The sequence below is a fragment of the Schistocerca gregaria genome, unplaced genomic scaffold (genome assembly GCF_023897955.1).
Source record: "Schistocerca gregaria isolate iqSchGreg1 unplaced genomic scaffold, iqSchGreg1.2 ptg000378l, whole genome shotgun sequence".
In the NCBI taxonomy this organism is placed as follows: domain Eukaryota; kingdom Metazoa; phylum Arthropoda; class Insecta; order Orthoptera; family Acrididae; genus Schistocerca; species Schistocerca gregaria.
This window is the reverse complement of record NW_026061824.1, coordinates 17,646,298-17,669,877: the sequence shown is the minus strand read 5'-3', so window position 1 is coordinate 17,669,877 and position 23,580 is coordinate 17,646,298.

Sequence of the window (23,580 nt, the reverse complement as noted above, 5' to 3'; positions counted from 1 at the left end):
TTTTCGTCATTTGTTATCGAATCGACTTAAAGCCAGATCGTCACATTGGTCACTCTTCTCTCTGAAACGGTTGTACTTGTTGTCTGCAAAGCAATGTCGCGTGCTGCGGTATGCGGAGACACGAAAGTCATCATAGTAGAACACAGATAAAGCTTCTAATTTGATGTAATAGCCAGTAAGAACTAGTACAATTCAAGTTTTAGGTATCGATTATTGACTTTTTAGCTGGCTTTGGTGCCTTGGACATGAGCTAGGACCTTACGATTCTGCATGAAAGGAGGACTAGCAGCCGAGTTGCACGGGAGAATGTGAAAAGTGTTTATATGTAGTAAAAACCTGAGAAATCCGTCCGTTTTCGTCATTTGTTAGCGAATCGACTTAAAGCCAAATCGTCATATTGGCCGCTCTGCTCTCTGAAACGGTTGTACTTATCGTCTGCAAAGCTATGTCGCGTACTGCGGTATTCGGAGACACTAAACGCACCATAGTAGAACACAGATGAAGCTTCTAAGATGATGTAATAGCCAGTAAGAAATAGTACAATTCAAGTTTTAGATTTCGTTATTGACTTTTTAGCTGGCTTTGGTGCCTTGGACATGGGCTATGACCTTAAGATTCTGCATGAAAGGAGGACTAGCAGCCGAGTTGCACGGGAGAATGTGAAAAGTGTTCATATCTAGTTAAAACCTGAGAAATCCGTCCGTTTGCGTCATTTGTTATCGAATCGACGTAAAGCCAGATCGTCACATTGGCCGCTCATCTCTCCGAAACCGTTGTACTTATCGTCTGCAAAGCTATGTTGCGTGCTGCGATATGCGGAGACACTAAAAGCACCATAGTAGAACGCAGATGAAGCTTCTAAGTTGATGTAATAGCCAGTAAGAAGTAGTACAATTCAAGTTTTAGATATTGATTATAGACTTTTTAGCTGGCTTTGGTGCCTTGGACATGATCTAGGACCTTAAGATTCTGCATGAAAGAAGGACTAGCAGCCGAGTTGCCCGGGAGAATGTGAAAAGTGTTCATATGTAGTAAAAATCTGAGAAATCCGTCCGTTTTCGTCATTTTTTTATCCAATCGAGTTAAGGCCAGATCGTCACATTGGCCGCTCTTCTCTCTGAAACGGTTGTACTTATCGTCTGCAAAACTATGTCGCGTGCTGCGGTATGCGGAGAAACTAAAAGCACCGTAGTAGAACATAGATGAATGTTCTAAGTTGATGTAATAGCCAGTAAGAGGTAGTCCAATTCAAGTTTTAGGTATCGATTATTGACTTTTTAGCTGGCTTTGGTGCCTTGGACATGAGCTAGGACCTCAAGATTCTGCATAAAAGGAGGACTAGCAGCCGAGTTGCACGGGAGAATGTGAAAAGTGTTCATATGTAGTAAAAACCTGAGACATCCGTCCGTTTTCGTCATTTGTTATCGAATCGACTTAAAGCCAGATGGTCACATTGGACACTCTTCTCTCTGAAACGGTTGTACTTATCGTCTGCAAAGCTATGTCACGTACTGCGGTATTCGGAGACACTAAAAACACCATAGTAGAACACAGATAAAGCTTCTAAGTTGATGTAATAGCCAGTAAGAACTAGTACAATTCAAGTTTTAGGAATCGATTATTGACTTTGGTGCCTTGGACATGAGCTAGGACCTTACGATTCTGCATGAAAGGAGGACTAGCAGCCGAGTTGCACGGGAGAATGTGAAAAGTGTTTATATGTAGTAAAAACCTGAGAAATCCGTCCGCTTTCGTCATTTGTTATCGAATCGACTTAAAGCCAAATCGTCACATTGGCCGCTCTGCTCTCTGAAACGGATGTACTTATCGTCTGCAAAGCTATGTCGCGTACTGCGGTATTCGGAGACACTAAACGCACCATAGTAGAACACAGATGAAGCTTCTAAGTTGATGTAATAGCCAGTAAGAAGTAGTACAATTCAAGTTTTAGATATTGATTATTGACTTTTTAGCTGGCTTTGGTGCCTTGGACATGATCTAGGACCTTAAGATTCTGCATGAAAGAAGGACTAGCAGCCGAGTTGCACGGGAGAATGTGAAAAGTGTTCATATGTAGTAAAAACCTGAGACATCCGTCCGTTTTCGTCATTTGTTATCGAATCGACTTAAAGCCAGATGGTCACATTGGACACTCTTCTCTCTGAAACGGTTGTACTTATCGTCTGCAAAGCTATGTCACGTACTGCGGTATTCGGAGACACTAAAAACACCATAGTAGAACACAGATAAAGCTTCTAAGTTGATGTAATAGCCAGTAAGAACTAGTACAATTCAAGTTTTAGGAATCGATTATTGACTTTGGTGCCTTGGACATGAGCTAGGACCTTACGATTCTGCATGAAAGGAGGACTAGCAGCCGAGTTGCACGGGAGAATGTGAAAAGTGTTTATATGTAGTAAAAACCTGAGAAATCCGTCCGCTTTCGTCATTTGTTATCGAATCGACTTAAAGCCAAATCGTCACATTGGCCGCTCTGCTCTCTGAAACGGATGTACTTATCGTCTGCAAAGCTATGTCGCGTACTGCGGTATTCGGAGACACTAAACGCACCATAGTAGAACACAGATGAAGCTTCTAAGTTGATGTAATAGCCAGTAAGAAGTAGTACAATTCAAGTTTTAGATATTGATTATTGACTTTTTAGCTGGCTTTGGTGCCTTGGACATGATCTAGGACCTTAAGATTCTGCATGAAAGAAGGACTAGCAGCCGAGTTGCACGGGAGAATGTGAAAAGTGTTCATATGTAGTAAAAACCTGAGAAATCCGTCCGTTTTCGTCATTTGTTATCGAATCGACTTAAAGCCAGATCGTAACATTGGCCGCTCTTCTCTTTACAACGGTTGTACTTATCGTCTGCAAAGCTATGTCGCGTGCTGCGGTATGCGGAGACACTAAAATCACCATAGTAGAACACAGATGAAGTTTCTAAGTTGAAGTAACAGCCAATACAAAGTAGTACAATTCAAGTTTTAATTATCGATTATTCACTTTTTAGCCGGCTTTGGTGGCTTGGATATGACCTAGGACCTTAAGATTTTGCATGAAAGGAAGACTAGCAGCCGCGTTGCACGGGAGAATGTGAAAAGTGTTCATATGTAGTAAAAACCTGGGAAATCCGTCCGTTTTCGTCATTTGTTATCGAATCGACTTAAAGCCAGATCGTCACATTGGCCGTTCTTCTCTCTGAAACAGTTACATTTATCGTCTGCAAAGCTATGTCGCGTGCTGCGATATGCGGAGACACTAAAAGCACCATAGTAGAACACAGAAGAAGCTTCTAAGTTGAAGAAACAGCCAGTAAGAAGTAGTACAAATCAAGTTTTAGTTGTCGATTATTCTCTTTTTAGCCGGCTTTGGTGGCTTGGACATGACCTAGGACCTTAAGATTTTGCATGAAAGGAGGACTAGCAGCCGCGTTGCACGGGAGAATGTGAAAAGTGTTCATATGCAGTAAAAACCTGAGAAATCCGTCTGTTTTCGTCATTTGTTAACGAATCGACTTAAAGCCACATCATCACATTGGCCGCTCTTCTCTCTGAAACGGCTAGATTTATCGTCTGCAAAGCTATGTGCGTGCTGCGGTATCCGGAAACACTAAAAGCACCATAGTAGAACACAGAAGAAGCTTCTAAGTTGATGTAATAGCCAGTAAGAAGTAGTACAATTCAAGTTTTAGGTATCGGTTATTGACTTTTTAGCTGGCTTTGGTGACTTGGACATGCGCTAGGACCTTAAGATTCTGCATGAAAGGAGGACTAGCTGCCGAGTTGCACGGGAGAATGTGAAAAGTGGTCATATGTAGTAAAAACCCAAGAAATCCGTCCGTTTTCGTCATTTGTTAACGAATCGTCTAAAAAGCCAGATCGTCACATTGACCGCTCTTCTCTCTGAAACGGTTGTACTTATCGTCTGCAAAGCTATGTCGCCTGCTGCGGTATGCGGAGACACTAAAAGCACCATAGTAGAACACAGATGAAGCTTCTAAGTTGATGTAATAGCCAGTAAGAAGTAGTACAATTCAAGTTGTAAGTATTGATTATTGACCTTTTAGCTGCCTTGGTGCCTTGGACATGAGCTAGGACCTTGAGATTCTGCATGAAAGGAGGACTAGCAGAGGAGTTGCACGGGAGAATGTGAGAAGTGTTCATATGTAGTAAAAACCTCAGAAATCCGTCCGTTTTCGTCATTTGTTATCGAATCGACTTAAAGCCAGATCGTCACATTGGTCACTCTTCTCTCTGAAACGGTTGTACTTGTTGTCTGCAAAGCAATGTCGCGTGCTGCGGTATGCGGAGACACGAAAGTCATCATAGTAGAACACAGATAAAGCTTCTAATTTGATGTAATAGCCAGTAAGAACTAGTACAATTCAAGTTTTAGGTATCGATTATTGACTTTTTAGCTGGCTTTGGTGCCTTGGACATGGGCTATGACCTTAAGATTCTGCATGAAAGGAGGACTAGCAGCCGAGTTGCACGGGAGAATGTGAAAAGTGTTCATATCTAGTTAAAACCTGAGAAATCCGTCCGTTTGCGTCATTTGTTATCGAATCGACGTAAAGCCAGATCGTCACATTGGCCGCTCTTCTCTCCGAAACCGTTGTACTTATCGTCTGCAAAGCTATGTCGCGTGCTGCGATATGCGGAGACACTAAAAGCACCATAGTAGAACGCAGATGAAGCTTCTAAGTTGATGTAATAGCCAGTAAGAAGTAGTACAATTCAAGTTTTAGATATTGATTATAGACTTTTTAGCTGGCTTTGGTGCCTTGGACATGATCTAGGACCTTAAGATTCTGCATGAAAGAAGGACTAGCTGCCGAGTTGCCCGGGAGAATGTGAAAAGTGTTCATATGTAGTAAAAATCTGAGAAATCCGTCCGTTTTCGTCATTTTTTTATCCAATCGAGTTAAAGCCAGATCGTCACATTGGCCGCTCTTCTCTCTGAAACGGTTGTACTTATCGTCTGCAAAACTATGTCGCGTGCTGCGGTATGCGGAGAAACTAAAAGCACCGTAGTAGAACATAGATGAATGTTCTAAGTTGATGTAATAGCCAGTAAGAGGTAGTCCAATTCAAGTTTTAGGTATCGATTATTGACTTTTTAGCTGGCTTTGGTGCCTTGGACATGAGCTAGGACCTCAAGATTCTGCATAAAAGGAGGACTAGCAGCCGAGTTGCACGGGAGAATGTGAAAAGTGTTCATATGTAGTAAAAACCTGAGACATCCGTCCGTTTTCGTCATTTGTTATCGAATCGACTTAAAGCCAGATGGTCACATTGGCCGCTCTTCTCTCTGAAACGGTTGTACTTATCGTCTGCAAAGCTATGTCACGTACTGCGGTATTCGGAGACACTAAAAACACCATAGTAGAACACAGATAAAGCTTCTAAGTTGATGTAATAGCCAGTAAGAACTAGTACAATTCAAGTTTTAGGTATCGATTATTGACTTTGGTGCCTTGGACATGAGCTAGGACCTTACGATTCTGCATGAAAGGAGGACTAGCAGCCGAGTTGCACGGGAGAATGTGAAAAGTGTTTATATGTAGTAAAAACCTGAGAAATCCGTCCGCTTTCGTCATTTGTTATCGAATCGACTTAAAGCCAAATCGTCACATTGGCCGCTCTGCTCTCTGAAACGGATGTACTTATCGTCTGCAAAGCTATGTCGCGTACTGCGGTATTCGGAGACACTAAACGCACCATAGTAGAACACAGATGAAGCTTCTAAGTTGATGTAATAGCCAGTAAGAAGTAGTACAATTCAAGTTTTAGATATTGATTATTGACTTTTTAGCTGGCTTTGGTGCCTTGGACATGATCTAGGACCTTAAGATTCTGCATGAAAGAAGGACTAGCAGCCGAGTTGCACGGGAGAATGTGAAAAGTGTTCATATGTAGTAAAAACCTGAGAAATCCGTCCGTTTTCGTCATTTGTTATCGAATCGACTTAAAGCCAGATCGTAACATTGGCCGCTCTTCTCTCTACAACGGTTGTACTTATCGTCTGCAAAGCTATGTCGCGTGCTGCGGTATGCGGAGACACTAAAATCACCATAGTAGAACACAGATGAAGTTTCTAAGTTGAAGTAACAGCCAATACAAAGTAGTACAATTCAAGTTTTAATTATCGATTATTCACTTTTTAGCCGGCTTTGGTGGCTTGGATATGACCTAGGACCTTAAGATTTTGCATGAAAGGAAGACTAGCAGCCGCGTTGCACGGGAGAATGTGAAAAGTGTTCATATGTAGTAAAAACCTGGGAAATCCGTCCGTTTTCGTCATTTGTTATCGAATCGACTTAAAGCCAGATCGTCACATTGGCCGTTCTTCTCTCTGAAACAGTTACATTTATCGTCTGCAAAGCTATGTCGCGTGCTGCGATATGCGGAGACACTAAAAGCACCATAGTAGAACACAGAAGAAGCTTCTAAGTTGAAGAAACAGCCAGTAAGAAGTAGTACAATTCAAGTTTTAACTATCGATTATTCATTTTTTAGCCGGCTTTGATGGCTTGGACATGACCTAGGACCTTAAGATTTTGCATGAAAGGAGGACTAGCAGCCGCGTTGCACGGGAGAATGTGAAAAGTGTTCATATGTAGTACAAACCTGAGAAATCCGTCCGTTTTCGTCATTTGTTATCGAATCGACTTAAAGCCAGATCGTCACATTGGCTGCTTTTCTCTCTGAGAGGGTTACATTTATCGTTTGCAAAGCTATGTCGCGTGCTGCGGTATGCGGAGACACTAAAAGCACCATAGTAGAACACAGAAGAAGCTTCTAAGTTGAAGTAATAGCCATTAAGAAGTAGTACAATTCAAGTTCTAGTTGTCGATTATTCTCTTTTTAGCCGGCTTTGGTGGCTTGGACATGACCTAGGACCTTAAGATTTTGCATGAAAGGAAGACTAGCTGCCGAGTTGCACGGGAGAATGTGAAAAGTGTTCATATGTAGTAAAAACCCAAGAAATCCGTCCGTTTTCGTCATTTGTTATCGAATCGTCTTAAAGCCAGATCGTCACATTGACCGCTCTTCTCTCTGAAACGGTTGTACTTATCGTCTGCAAAGCTATGTCGCCTGCTGCGGTATGCGGAGACACTAAAAGCACCATAGTAGAACACAGATGAAGCTTCTAAGTTGATGTAATAGCCAGTAAGAAGTAGTACAATTCAAGTTTTAGATATTGATTATTGACTTTTTAGCTGGCTTTGGTGCCTTGGACATGATCTAGGACCTTAAGATTTTGCATGAAAGGAGGACTAGCAGCCGCGTTGCACGGGAGAATGTGAAAAGTGTTCATATGTAGTACAAACCTGAGAAATCCGTCCGTTTTCGTCATTTGTTATCGAATCGACTTAAAGCCAGATCGTCACATTGGCCGCTCTTCTCTCTGAAACGGTTGTACTTATCGTCTGCAAAACTATGTCGCGTGCTGCGGTATGCGGAGAAACTAAAAGCACCGTAGTAGAACATAGATGAATGTTCTAAGTTGATGTAATAGCCAGTAAGAGGTAGTCCAATTCAAGTTTTAGGTATCGATTATTGACTTTTTAGCTGGCTTTGGTGCCTTGGACATGAGCTAGGACCTCAAGATTCTGCATAAAAGGAGGACTAGCAGCCGAGTTGCACGGGAGAATGTGAAAAGTGTTCATATGTAGTAAAAACCTGAGACATCCGTCCGTTTTCGTCATTTGTTATCGAATCGACTTAAAGCCAGATCGTAACATTGGCCGCTCTTCTCTCTGAAACGGTTGTACTTATCGTCTGCAAAGCTATGTCACGTACTGCGGTATTCGGAGACACTAAAAACACCATAGTAGAACACAGATAAAGATTCTAAGTTGATGTAATAGCCAGTAAGAACTAGTACAATTCAAGTTTTAGGTATCGATTATTGACTTTTTAGCTGGCTTTGGTGCCTTGGACATGAGCTAGGACCTTACGATTCTGCATGAAAGGAGGAGTAGCAGCCGAGTGGCACGGGAGAATGTGGAAAGTGTTTATATGTAGTAAAAACCTGAGAAATCCGTCCGCTTTCGTCATTTGTTATCGAATCGACTTAAAGCCAAATCGTCACATTGGCCGCTCTGCTCTCTGAAACGGTTGTACTTATCGTCTGCAAAGCTATGTCGCGTACTGCGGTATTCGGAGACACTAAACGCACCATAGTAGAACACAGATGAAGCTTCTAAGTTGATGTAATAGCCAGTAAGAAGTAGTACAATTCAAGTTTTAGATATTGATTATTGACTTTTTAGCTGGCTTTGGTGCCTTGGACATGATCTAGGACCTTAAGATTCTGCATGAAAGAAGGACTAGCAGCCGAGTTGCCCGGGAGAATGTGAAAAGTGTTCATATGTAGTAAAAACCTGAGAAATCCGTCCGTTTTCGTCATTTGTTATCGAATCGACTTAAAGCCAGATCGTAACATTGGCCGCTCTTCTCTCTACAACGGTTGTACTTATCGTCTGCAAAGCTATGTCGCGTGCTGCGGTATGCGGAGACACTAAAATCACCATAGTAGAACACAGATGAAATTTCTAAGTTGAAGTAACAGCCAGTACGAAGTAGTACAATTCAAGTTTTAATTATCGATTATTCACTTTTTAGCCGGCTTTGGTGGCTTGGATATGACCTAGGACCTTAAGATTTTGCATGAAAGGAAGACTAGCAGCCGCGTTGCACGGGAGAATGTGAAAACTGTTCATATGTAGTAAAAACCTGGGAAATCCGTCCGTTTTCGTCATTTGTTATCGAATCGACTTAAAGCCAGATCGTCACATTGGCCGTTCTTCTCTCTGAAACAGTTACATTTATCGTCTGCAAAGCTATGTCGCGTGCTGCGATATGCGGAGACACTAAAAGCACCATAGTAGAACACAGAAGAAGCTTCTAAGTTGAAGAAACAGCCAGTAAGAAGTAGTACAATTCATATTTTGGATGTCGATTATTTACTTTATTGCCGGCTTTGGTGGCTTGGACATGACCTAGGACCATAAGATTTTGCATGAAAGGAGGACTAGCAGCCGAGTTGCACATGAGAATGTGAAATGTGTTCATATGTAGTAAAAACCTGAGAAATCCGTCCGTTTTCGTCATTTGTTATCGAATCGACTTAAAGCCAGATCGTCACATTGGCCGCTCTTCTCTATGAAACGGTTACACTTATCGTCTGCAAATCTATGTCGCGTGCTGCGGTATGCGGAAACACTAAAAGCACCATAGTACAACAAGAAGAAGCTTCTAAGTTGAAGTAATAGCCAGTAAGAAGTAGTACAATTCAAGTTTTAACTATCGATTATTCATTTTTTAGCCGGCTTTGATGGCTTGGACATGACCTAGGACCTTAAGATTTTGCATGAAAGGAGGACTAGCAGCCGCGTTGCACGGGAGAATGTGAAAAGTGTTCATATGTAGTACAAACCTGAGAAATCCGTCGGTTTTCGTCATTTGTTATCGAATCGACTTAAAGCCAGATCGTCACATTGGATGCTTTTCTCTCTGAGAGGGTTACATTTATCGTTTGCAAAGCTATGTCGCGTGCTGCGGTATGCGGAGACACTAAAAGCACCATAGTAGAACACAGAAGAAGCTTCTAAGTTGAAGTAATAGCCATTAAGAAGTAGTACAATTCAAGTTTTAGTTGTCGATTATTCTCTTTTTAGCCGGCTTTGGTGGCTTGGACATGACCTAGGACCTTAAGATTTTGCATGAAAGGAGGACTAGCAGCCGCGTTGCACGGGAGAATGTGAAAAGTGTTCATATGCAGTAAAAACCTGAGAAATCCGTCTGTTTTCTTCATTTGTTAACGAATCGACTTAAAGCCACATCATCACATTGGCCGCTCTTCTCTCTGAAACGGTTAGATTTATCGTCTGCAAAGCTATGTGCGTGCTGCGGTATGCGGAAACACTAAAAGCACCATAGTAGAACACAGAAGAAGCTTCTAAGTTGATGTAATAGCCAGTAAGAAGTAGTACAATTCAAGTTTTAGGTATCGGTTATTGACTTTTTAGCTGGCTTTGGTGACTTGGACATGAGCTAGGACCTTAAGATTCTGCATGAAAGGAAGACTAGCTGCCGAGTTGCACGGGAGAATGTGGAATGTGTTCATATGTAGTAAAAACCTGAGAAATCCGTCCGTTTTCGTCATTTGTTATCGAATCGACTTAAAGCCAAATCGTCACATTGGCCGCTCTGCTCTCTGAAACGGTTGTACTTATCGTCTGCAAAGCTATGTCGCGTACTGCGGTATTCGGAGACACTAAACGCACCATAGTAGAACACAGATGAAGCTTCTAAGTTGATGTAATAGCCAGTAAGAAGTAGTACAATTCAAGTTTTAGATATTGATTATTGACTTTTTAGCTGGCTTTGGTGCCTTGGACATGATCTAGGACCTTAAGATTCTGCATGAAAGAAGGACTAGCAGCCGAGTTGCCCGGGAGAATGTGAAAAGTGTTCATATGTAGTAAAAACCTTAGAAATCCATCCGTTTTCGCCATTTTTTTATCCAATCGACTTAAAGCCAGATCGTCACATTGGCCGCTCTTCTCTCTGAAACGGTTGTACTTATCGTCTGCAAAACTATGTCGCGTGCTGCGGTATGCGGAGAAACTAAAAGCACCGTAGTAGAACACAGATGAAGCTTCTAAGTTGATGTAATAGCCAGTAAGAAGTAGTACAATTCAAGTTTTAGATATCGATTATTGACTTTTTAGCTGGCTTTGGTGCCTTGGACATGAGCTAGGACCTTAAGATTCTGCATAAAAGGAGGACTAGCAGCCAAGTTGCACGGGAGAATGTGGAAAGTGTTCATATGTAGTAAAAAACTGAGACAACCGTCCGTTTTCGTCATTTGTTATCGAATCGACTTAAAGCCAGATCGTAACATTGGCCGCTCTTCTCTCTAAAACGGTTGTACTTATCGTCTGCAAAGCTGTGTCGCGTGCTGCGGTATGCGGAGAAACGAAAAGCACCGTAGTAGAACATTGATGATGGTTCTAAGTTGATGTAATAGCCAGTAAGAAGTAGTACAATTCAAGTTTTAGGTATCGATTATTGACTTTTTAGCTGGCTTTGGTGCCTTGGACATGAGCTAGGACCTTAAGATTCTGCATGAAAGGAGGACTAGACGCCGAGTTGCACGGGAGAATGTGAAAAGTGTTCATATGTAGTAAAACCCTGAGAAATCCGTCCGTTTTCGTCATTTGTTATCGAATCGACTTAAAGCCAGATCGTCACATTGGCCGCTCTTCTCTCTGAACGGTTGTACTTATCGTCTGCAAAGCTATGTCGCGTACTGCCGTATTCGGAGACACTAAACGCACCATAGTAGAACACAGATGAAGCTTCTAAGATGATGTAATAGCCAGTAAGAAATAGTACAATTCAAGTTTTAGATATCGTTATTGACTTTTTAGCTGGCTTTGGTGCCTTGGACATGAGCTATGACCTTAAGATTATGCATGAAAGGAGGACTAGCAGCCGAGTTGCACGGGAGAATGTGAAAAGTGTTCATATCTAGTAAAAACCTGAGAAATCCGTCCGTTTTCGTCATTTGTTATCCAATCGACTTAAAGCCAGATCGTCACATTGGCCGCTCTTGTCTCTGAAACGGTTGTACTTATCGTCTGCAAAACTATGTCGCGTGCTGCGGTATGCGGAGAAACTAAAAGCACCGTAGTAGAACACAGATGAAGGTTCTAAGTTGATGTAATAGCCAGTAAGAAGTAGTCCAATTCAAGTTTTAGGAATCGATTATTGACTTTTTAGTTGGCTTTGGTGCCTTGGACATGAGCTAGGACCTTGAGATTCGGCATGAAAGGAGGACTAGCAGCCGAGTTGCACGGGAGAATGTGAAAAGTGTTCATATGTAGTAAAAACCTGAGAAATCCGTCCGTTTTCGTCATTTGTTATCGAATCGACTTAAAGCCAGATCGTCACATTGGCCGCTCTTCTCTCTGAAACGGTTGTACTTATCGTCTGCAAAGCTATGACGCGTACTGCGATATTCGGAGACACTAAAAACACCATAGTAGAACACAGATGAAGCTTTTAAGATCATGTAATAGCCAGTAAAAAGTAGTACAATTCAATTTTTAGGTATCGGTTATTGACATTTTAGCTGGCTTTGGTGCCTTGGACATGAGCCAGGACCTTAAGATTCTGCATGAAAGGAGGACTAGCAGCCGAGTTGCACGGGAGAATGTGAAAAGTGTTCATATGTAGTAAATACCTGAGAAATCGGTCCGTTTTCGTCATTTGTTATCGAATCGACTTAAAGCCAAATCATCACATTGGTAGCTCTGCTCTCTGAAACGGTTGTTCTTAACGTCAGCAAAGCTATGTCGCGTACTGCGGTATTCGGAGACACTAAAAGCACCATAGTAGAACACAGATGAAGCTTCTAAGTTGATGTAATAGCCAGTAAGAAGTAGTACAATTCAAGTTTTAGGTATCGATTATTGACTTTTTAGGTGGCTTTGGAGCCTTGGACATGAGCTAGGACCTTAAGATTCTGCATGAAAGGAGGACTAGCAGCCGAGTTGCACGGGAGAATGTGAAAAGTGTTCATATGTAGTAAAAACCTGAGATATCCGTCCGTTTTCGTCATTTGTTAACGATTCGACTTAAAGCCAGATCGTCACATTGGCCGCTCTTCTCTCTGAAACGGTTGTACTTATCGTCTGCAAAGCTATGTCGCGTGCTGCGGTATGTGGAGACACTAAAATCACCATAGTAGAACACAGATGAAGCTTCTAAGTTGATGTAATAGCCAGTAAGATGTAGTACAATTCAAGTTCTAGGTATCGATTATTGACTTTTTAGCTGGCTTTGGTGCCTTGGACATGAGCAAGGACCTTGAGATTCTGCATGAAAGGAGGACTAGCAGCCGAGTTGCACGGGACAATGTGAAAAGAGTTCATATGTAGTAAAAACCTGAGAAATCCGTCCGTTTTCGTCATTTGTTATCGAATCGACTTAAAGCCAGATCATCACATTGGCCGCTCTTATCTCTGAAACGGTTGTACTTATCGTCTGCAAAGCTATGTCGCGTACTGCGGTATTCGGAGACACTAAAAACACCATAGTAGAACACAGATGAAGCTTCTAAGATGATATAATAGCCAGTAAGAAGTAGTACAATTCAAGTTTTAGTTATCGGTTATTGAATTTTTAGCTGGCTTTGGTGCCTTGAACATGAGCTAGGACCTTAAGATTCTGTATGAAAGGAGGACTAGCAGCCCAGTTGCACGGGAGAATGTGAAAACTGTTCATATGTAGTAAAAACTAACCTGAGAAATCCGTCCGTTTTCGTCATTTGTTATCGAATCGACTTAAAGCCAGATCGTCACATTGGCCGCTCTTCTCTCTGAAACGGTTGTACTTATCATCTGCAAAGCTATGTCGCGTGCTGCGGTATGCGGTGGCACTAAAAGCACCATAGTAGAACACATATGAAGCTTCTAAGATGATGTAATAGCCAGTAAGAAGTAGTAGAATTCAAGTTTTAGGTATCGATTATTGACTTTTTAGGTGGCTTTGGAGCCTTGGACATGAGCTAGGACCTTAAGATTCTGCATGAAAGGAGGACTAGCAGCCGAGTTGCACGGGAGAATGTGAAAAGCATATGTAGTAAAAACCTGAGATATCCGACCGTTTTCGTCATTTGTTATCGAATCGACTTAAAGCCAGATGGTCACATTGGCCGCTCTTCTCTCTGAAACGGTTGTACTTATCGTCTGCAAAGCTATGTCGCGTGCTGCGGTATGTGGAGACACTAAAATCACCATAGTAGAACACAGATGAAGCTTCTAAGTTGATGTAATAGCCAGTAAGAGGTAGTACAATTCAAGTTCTAGGTATCGATTATTGACTTTTTAGCTGGCTTTGGTGCCTTGGACATGAGCAAGGACCTTGAGATTCTGCATGAAAGGAGGACTAGCAGCCGAGTTGCCCGGGACAATGTGAAAAGAGTTCATATGTAGTAAAAACCTGAGAAATCCGTCCGTTTTCGTCATTTGTTATCGAATCAAAGCCAGATCATCACATTGGCCGCTCTTATCTCTGAAACGGTTGTACTTATCGTCTGCAAAGCTATGTCGCGTACTGCGGTATTCGGAGACACTAAAAACACCATAGTAGAACACAGATGAAGCTTCTAAGATGATATAATAGCCAGTAAGAAGTAGTACAATTCAAGTTTTAGTTATCGGTTATTGAATTTTTAGCTGGCTTTGGTGCCTTGAACATGAGCTAGGACCTTAAGATTCTGTATGAAAGGAGGACTAGCAGCCCAGTTGCACGGGAGAATGTGAAAACTGTTCATATGTAGTAAAAACCAACCTGAGAAATCCGTCCGTTTTCGTCATTTGTTATCGAATCGACTTAAATCCAGATCGTCACATTGGCCGCTCTTCTCTCTGAAACGGTTGTACTTATCGTCTGCAAAGCTATGTCGCGTGCTGCGGTATGCGGAGGCACTAAAAGCACCATAGTAGAACACATATGAAGCTTCTAAGATGATGTAATAGCCAGTAAGAAGTTGTACAATTCAAGTTTTAGGTATTGATTATTGACTTTTTAGCTGGCTTTGGTGCCTTGGACATGAGCTAGGACCTTAAGATTCTTCATGAAAGGAGGAGTAGCAGCCGAGTTGCACGGGAGAATGTGAAAAGTGTTCATATGTAGTAAAAACCTGAGAATTCCGTCCGTTTTCGTCATTTGTTATCGAATCGACTTAAAGCCAGATCGTCACATTGGCCGCTCTTCTCTCTCTGGAACGGTTGTACTTATCGTCTGCAAAGCTAGGTCACGTGCTGCGGTATGCGGAGACACTAAAAGCACCATAGTAGAACACAGGTGAAGCTTTTAAGTTGACGTAATAGCCAGTAAGAAGTAGTAGAATTCAAGTTTTAGGTATCGATTATTGACTTTTTAGCTGGCTTCGGTGCCTTGGACATGAGCTAGGACCTTAAGATTCTGCATGAAATTAGGACTAGCAGCCGAGTTGCACGGGAGAATGTGAAAGGTGTTCATATGTAGTAAAAACCTGAGAAATCGGTCCGTTTTCGTCATTTGTTATCGAATCGACTTATAGCCAGATCGTCACATTGGCCGCTCCTCTCTCTGAAACGGTTGTACTTATCGTCTGCAAAGCTATGTCGCGTACTGCTGTATTCGGAGACACTAAACGCACCATAGTAGAACACAGATAAAGCTTCTAAGATGATATAATAGCCAGTAAGAAACAGTAGAATTCAAGTTTTAGGTATACTTATTGAATTTTTAGCTGGCTTTGGTGCCTTGGACATGAGCTATGACCTTAAGATTCTGCATGAAAGGAGGACTAGCAGCCGAGTTGCACGGGACAATGTGAAAAGTGTTCATATGTAGTAAAAACCTGAGAAATCCGTCCGTTTTCGTCATTTGTTATCGAATCGACTTTAAGCCAGATCGTCACATTGGCCGCTCTTCTCTCTGAAACGGTTGTACTTATCGTCTGCAAAGCTATGTCGCGTGCTGCGGTGTGCGGAGGCACTAAAAGCACCATAGTAGAACACAGATGAAGCTTCTAAGATGATGTAATAGAAAGTAATAAGTTGTACAATTCAAGTTTTAGGTATTGATTATTGACTTTTTAGCTGGCTTTGGTGCCTTGGACATGAGCTAGGACCTTAAGATTCTTCATGAAAGGAGGAGTAGCAGCCGAGTTGCGCGGGAGAATGTGAAAAGTGTTCATATGTAGTAAAAACCTGAGAAACCCGTCCGTTTTCGTGATTTGTTATCGAATCGACTTAAAGCCAGATCGTCACATTGGCCGCTCTTCTCTCTGAAACGGTTGTACTTATCGTCTGCAAAGCTATGTCGCGTGCTGCGGTATGCGGAGACACTAAAAGCACCATAGTAGAACACAGATGAAGCTTCTAAGTTGATGTAATAGCCAGTAAGGAGTAGTCCAATTCAAGTTTTAGGTATCGATTATTGACTTTTTAGCTGGCTTTGGTGCCTTGGACATGAGCTAGGACCTTAAGATTCTGCATAAAAGGAGCACTAGCAGCCGAGTTGCACGGGAGAATGTGAAAAGTATTCATATGTAATAAAAACCTGAGACATCCGTCAGTTTTCGTCATTTGTTATCGAATTGACTTAAAGCCAGATGGTCACATTGACCGCTCTTCTCTCTGAAACGGTTGTACTTATCGTCTGCAAAGCTATGTCGCATGCTGCGGTATGTGGAGACACTAAAATCACCATAGTAGAACACAGATGAAGCTTCTAAGTTGATGTAATAGCCAGTAAGAAGTAGTACAATTCAAGTTTTAGGTATCGATTATTGACTTTTTAGCTGGCTTTGGTGCCTTGGACATGAGCAAGGACCTTGAGATTCTACATGAAAGGAGGACTAGCAGCCGAGTTGCACGGGAGAATGTGAAAAAAGTTCATATGTAGTAAAAACCTGAGAAATCCGTCCGTTTTCGTCATTTGTTATCGAATCGACTTAAAGCCAGATCGTCACATTGGCCGCTCTTCTCTCTGAAACGGTTGTACTTATCGTCTGCAAAGCTATGTCGCGTGCTGCGGTGTGCGGAGGCACTAAAAGCACCATAGTAGAACACAGATGAAGCTTCTAAGATGATGTAATAGAAAGTAATAAGTTGTACAATTCAAGTTTTGTGTATTGATTATTGACTTTTTAGCTGGCTTCGGTGCCTTGGACATGAGCTAGGACCTTAAGATTCTGCATGAAATTAGGACTAGCAGCCGAGTTGCACGGGAGAATGTGAAAGGTGTTCATATGTAGTAAAAACCTGAGAAATCGGTCCGTTTTCGTCATTTGTTATCGAATCGACTTATAGCCAGATCGTCACATTGGCCGCTCTTCTCTCTGTAACGGTTGTACTTATCGTCTCCAAAGCTATGTCGCGTACTGTTGTATTCGGAGACACTAAACGCACCATAGTAGAACACAGATGAAGCTTCTAAGATGATATAATAGCCAGTAAGAAACAGTAGAATTCAAGTTTTAGGTATACTTATTTACTTTTTAGCTGGCTTTGGTGCCTTGGACATGAGCTAGGACCTTAAGATTCTGCATGAAAGGAGGACTAGCAGCCGAGTTGCACGGGAGAATGTGAAAACTGTTCATATGTAGTAAAAACCTGAGAAATCCTTTCGTTTTCGTCATTTGTTATCGAATCGACTTAAAGCCAGATGGTCACATTGGCCGCTCTTCTCTCTGAAACGGTTGTACTTACCGTCTGCAGAGCTATGTCGCGTGCTGCGGTATGCAGAGACACTAAAAGCACCATAGTAGAACACAGATGATACTTCCAAGTTAATGTAATAGCCAGTAAGAAGTAGTAAAATTCAAGTTTTAGGTTTCGATTATTGACTTTTTAGCTGGCTTTGGTGCCTTGGACATGAGCTCGGACCTTAAGATTCTGCATGAAAGGAGGACTAGCAGCCTAATTGCACGGGAGAATGTGAAAGGTGTTCATATAGAGTAAAAACCTGAGAAATCCGTTCGTTTTCGTCATTTGTTATCGAATCGACTTAAAGCCAAATCGTCACATTGGCCGCTCTTCTCTCTGAAACGGTTGTACTTATCGTCTGCAAAGCTATGTCGCGTACTGCGGTATTCGGAGACACTAAAAGCACCATAGTAGAACACAGATGAAGCTTCTAAGATGATGTAATAGGCAGTAAGAAATAGTACAATTCAAGTTTTAGGAATCGGTTATTGTCTTTTTACCCTTGTTTGGTGACTTGGACATGAACTAGCACCTTAAGATTCTGCATGAAAGGAGGACTAGCTGCCTAATTGCACGGGAGCATGTGAAAAGTGTTCATATAGAGTAAAAACCCGAGAAATCCGTTCGTTTTCGTCATTTGTTATCGAATCGACTTAAAGCCAGATGGTCACATTGGCCGCTCTTCTCTCTGAAACGGTTATACTTACCGTCTGCAGAGCTATGTCGCGTGCTGCGGTATGCAGAGACACTAAAAGCACCATAGTAGAACACAGATGAAGCTTCTAAGTTGATGTAATAGCCAGTATTAAGTAGTACATTTCAAGTTTTAGGTACCGGTTATTGACTTTTTAGCTGGCTTTGGTGCCTTGGACATGAGCTAGGACCTTAAGATTCTGGATGAAAGGAGGACTAGCAGCCGAGTTGCACGGAAGAATGTAAAAGTGTTCAAATGTAGTAAAAACCTGAGAAATCCGTCCGTTTTCGTCATTTGTTATCAAATCGACTTAAAGCCAGATCGTCACATTGGCCGCTCTTCTCTCTGAAACTGTTGTACTTATCGTCTGCAAAACTATGTCGCGTGCTGCGGTATGCGGAGACACGAAAATCATCATAGTAGAACACAGATGAAGCTTCTAAGTTGATGTAATAGCCAGTAAGAACTAGTACAATTCAAGTTTTAGGTATCGATTATTGACTTTTTAGCTGGCTTTGGTGCCTTGGACATGACCTAGGACTTTAAGATTCTGCATGAAAGGAGGACTAGCAGCCGAGTTGCACGGGAGAATGTAAAAGAGTTCAAATGTAGTAAAAACCTGAGAAATCCGTCCGTTTTCGTCTTTTGTTATCGAATCGACTTAAAGCCAGATCGTCACATTGGCCGCTCTTCTCTCTGAAACGGTTGTACTTATCGTCTGCAAAACTATGTCGCGTGCTGCGGTATGCGGAGACACGAAAATCATCATAGTAGAACACAGATGAAGCTTCTAAGTTGATGTAATAGCCAGTAAGAACTAGTACAATTCAAGTTTTAGGTATCGATTATTGACTTTTTAGCTGGCTTTGGTGCCTTGGACATGAGCTAGGACCTTAAGATTCTGCATGAAAGGAGGACTAGCTGCCTAATTGCACGGGAGAATGTGAAAGGTGTTAATATAGAGTAAAAACCTGAGAAATCCGTTCGTTTTCGTCATTTGTTATCGAATCGACTTAAAGCCAGATGGTCACATTTGCCGCTCTTCTCTCTGTAACGGTTGTACTTACCGTCTGCAGAGCTATGTCGCGTGCTGCGGTATGCAGAGACACTAAAAGCACCATAGTAGAACACAGATGATACTTCCAAGTTGGTGTAATAGCCAGTAAGAAGTAGTAAAATTCAAGTTTTAGGTACTGATTATTGACTTTTTAGCTGGCTTTGGTGCCTTGGACATGAGCTAGGACCTTAAGATTCTGCATGAAAGGAGGACTAGCAGCCGAAGTGCACGGGAGAATGTGAAAAGTGTTCATATAGAGTAAAAACCTGAGAAATCCGTTCGTTTTCGTCATTTGTTATCGAATCGACTTAAAGCCAAATCGTCACATTGGCCGCTCTTCTCTCTGAAACGGTTGTACTTATCGTCTGCAAAGCTATGTCGCGTACTGCGGTATTCGGAGACACTAAAAGCACCATAGTAGAACACAGATGAAGCTTCTAAGATGATGTAATAGGCAGTAAGAAATAGTACAATTCAAGTTTTAGGAATCGGTTATTGACTTTTTACCCTTGTTTGGTGACTTGGACATGAGCTAGGACCTTAAGATTCTGCATGAAAGGAGGACTAGCAGCCGAGTTGCACGGGAGAATGTGTAAAGTGTTCATATGTAGTAAAAACCTGAGAAATCCGTTCGTTTTCGTCATTTGTTATCGAATCGACTTAAAGCCAGATGGTCACATTGGCCGCTCTTCTCTCTGAAACGGTTGTACTTACCGTCTGCAGAGCTATGTCGCGTGCTGCGGTATGCAGAGACACTAAAAGCACCATTGTTGAACCCAGATGATACTTCCAAGTTGATGTAATAGCCAGTAAGAAGTAGTAAAATTCAATTTTTATGTACTGATTATTGACTTTTTAGCTGGCTTTGGTGCCTTGGACATGAGCTAGGACCTTAAGATTCTGCATGAAAGGAGGACTAGCAGCCGAGTTGCACGGGAGAATGTGAAAAGTGTTCATATGTAGTAAAAACGTGAGAAATCCGTCCGTTTTTGTCATTTGTTTTCGAATCGACTTAAAGGCAGATCGTCACACTGGCCACTCTTCTCTCTGAAACGGTTGTACTTATCGTCTGCAAAGCTATGTCGCGTGCTGCGGTATGCGGGGACACTAAAATCACCATACTAGAACACAGATGAAGCTTCTAAGTTGATGTAATAGCCACTAAAAAGTAGTAGAATTCAAGTTTTAGGTATTGATTATTGAATTTTTAGCTGGCTTTGGTGCCTTGGACATGAGCTAGGACCTTAAGATTCTGCATGAAAGGAGGACTAGCAGCCGAGTTGCACGGGAGAATGTAAAAGTGTTCAAATGTAGTAAAAACCTGAGAAATCCGTCCGTTTTCGTCTTTTGTTATCGAATCGACTTAAAGCCAGATCGTCACATTGGCCGCTCTTCTCTCTGAAACGGTTGTACTTATCGTCTGCAAAACTATGTCGCGTGCTGCGGTATGCGGAGACACGAAAATCATCATAGTAGAACACAGATGAAGCTTCTAAGTTGATGTAATAGCCAGTAAGAACTAGTACAATTCAAGTTTTAGGTATCGATTATTGACTTCTTAGTTGGCTTTGGTGCCTTGGACATGGGCTATTACCTTAAGATTCTGCATGAAAGGAGGACTAGCAGCCGAGCTGCACGGGATAATGTAAAAGTGTTCAAATGTAGTAAAAACCTGAGAAATCCGTCCGTTTTCGTCTTTTGTTATCGAATCGACATAAAGCCAGATCGTCACATTGGCCGCTCTTCTCTCTGAAACTGTTGTACTTATCGTCTGCAAACTATGTCGCGTGCTGCGGTATGCGGAGACACGAAAATCATCATAGTAGAACACAGATGAAGCTTCTAAGTTGATGTAATAGCCAGTAAGAACTAGTACAATTCAAGTTTTAGGTATCGATTATTGACTTTTTAGCTGGCTTTGGTGCCTTGGACATGAGCTAGGACCTTAAGATTCTGCATGAAAGGAGGACTAGCTGCCTAATTGCACGGGAGAATGTGAAAAGTGTTAATATAGAGTAAAAACCTGAGAAATCCGTTCGTTTTCGTCATTTGTTATCGAATCGACTTAAAGCCAGATGGTCACATTGGCCGCTCTTCTCTCTGAAACGGTTGTACTTACCGTCTGCAGAGCTATGTCGCGTGCTGCGGTATGCAGAGACACTAAAAGCACCATAGTAGAACACAGATGATACTTCCAAGTTAATGTAATAGCCAGTAAGAAATAGTAAAATTCAACTTTTAGGTACTGATTATTGACTTTTTAGCTGGCTTTGGTGCCTTGGACATGAGCTAGGACCTTAAGATTCTGCATGAAAGGAGGACTAGCAGCCTAATTGCACGGGAGAATGTGAAAAGTGTTCATATAGAGTAAAAACCTGAGAAATCCGTTCGTTTTCGTCATTTGTTATCGAATCGACTTAAAGCCAAATCGTCACATTGGCCGCTCTTCTCTCTGAAACGGTTGTACTTATCGTCTGCAAAGCTATTTCGCGTACTGCGGTATTCGGAGACACTAAAAGCACCATAGTAGAACACAGATGAAGCTTCTAAGATGATGTAATAGGCAGTAAGAAATAGTACAATTCAAGTTTTAGGAATCGGTAATTGTCTTTTTACCCTTGTTTGGTGACTTGGACATGAGCTAGCACCGTAAGATTCTGCATGAAAGGAGGACTAGCAGCCGAGTTGCACGGGAGAATGTGTAAAGTGTTCATATGTAGTAAAAACCTGAGAAATCCGTTCGTTTTCGTCATTTGGTATCGAATCGACTTAAAGCCAGATGGTCACATTGGCCGCTCTTCCCTCTGAAACGGTTGTACTTACCGTCTGCAGAGCTATGTCGCGTGCTGCGGTATGCAGAGACACTAAAAGCACCATAGTAGAACACAGATGATACCTCCAAGTTGGTGTAATAGCCAGTAAGAAGTAGTAAAATTCAAGTTTTAGGTACTGATTATTGACTTTTTAGCTGGCTTTGGTGCCTTGGACATGAGCTAGGACCTTAAGATTCTGCATGAAAGGAGGACTAGCACCCTAATTGCACGGGAGAATGTGAAAAGTGTTCATATAGAGTAAAAACCTGAGAAATCCGTTCGTTTTCGTCATTTGTTATCGAATCGACTTAAAGCCAAATCGTCACATTGGCCGCTCTTCTCTCTGAAACGGTTGTACTTATCGTCTGCAAAGCTATGTCGCGTACTGCGGTATTCGGAGACACTAAAAGCACCATAGTAGAACACAGATGAAGCTTCTAAGATGATGTAATAGGCAGTAAGAAATAGTACAATTCAAGTTTTAGGAATCGGTTATTGACTTTTTACCCTTGTTTGGTGACTTGGACATGAGCTAGGACCTTAAGATTCTGCATGAAAGGAGGACTAGCAGCCGAGTTGCACGGGAGAATATGTAAAGTGTTCATATGTAGTAAAAACCTGAGAAATCCGTTCGTTTTCGTCATTTGTTATCGAATCGACTTAAAGCCAGATGGTCACATTGGCCGCTCTTCTCTCTGAAACGGTTGTACTTACCGTCTGCAGAGCTATGTCGCGTGCTGCGGTATGCAGAGACACTAAAAGCACCATTGTAGAACCCAGATGATACTTCCAAGTTGATGTAATAGCCAGTAAGAAGTAGTAAAATTCAATTTTTATGTACTGATTATTGACTTTTTAGCTGGCTTTGGTGCCTTGGACATGAGCTAGGACCTTAAGATTCTGCATGAAAGGAGGACTAGCAGCCGAGTTGCACGGGCGAATGTGAAAAGTGTTCATATGTAGTAAAAACGTGAGAAATCCGTCCGTTTTTGTCATTTGTTTTCGAATCGACTTAAAGGCAGATCGTCACACTGGCCACTCTTCTCTCTGAAACGGTTGTACGTATCGTCTGCAAAGCTATGTCGCGTGCTGCGGTATGCGGGGACACTAAAATCACCATACTAGAACACAGATGAAGCTTCTAAGTTGATGTAATAGCCACTAAAAAGTAGTAGAAGTCAAGTTTTAGGTATTGATTATTGAATTTTAGCTGGCTTTGGTGCCTTGGACATGAGCTAGGACCTTAAGATTCTGCATGAAAGGAGGACTAGCAGCCGAGTTGCACGGGAGAATGTAAAAGTGTTCAAATGTAGTAAAAACCTGAGAAATCCGTCCGTTTTCGTCTTTTGTTGTCGAATCGACTTAAAGCCAGATCGTCACATTGGCCGCTCTTCTCTCTGAAACGGTTGTACTTATCGTCTGCAAAACTATGTCGCGTGCTGCGGTATGCGGAGACACGAAAATCATCATAGTAGAACACAGATGAAGCTTCTAAGTTGATGTAATAGCCAGTAAGAACTAGTACAATTCAAGTTTTAGGTATCGATTATTGACTTCTTAGTTGGCTTTGGTGCCTTGGACATGGGCTATTACCTTAAGATTCTGCATGAAAGGAGGACTAGCAGCCGAGTTGCACGGGATAATGTGAAAAGTGTTCATATGTAGTAAAAACCTGAGAAATCCGTACGTTTTCGTCATTTGTTATCGAATCGACTTAAAGCCCGATCGTCA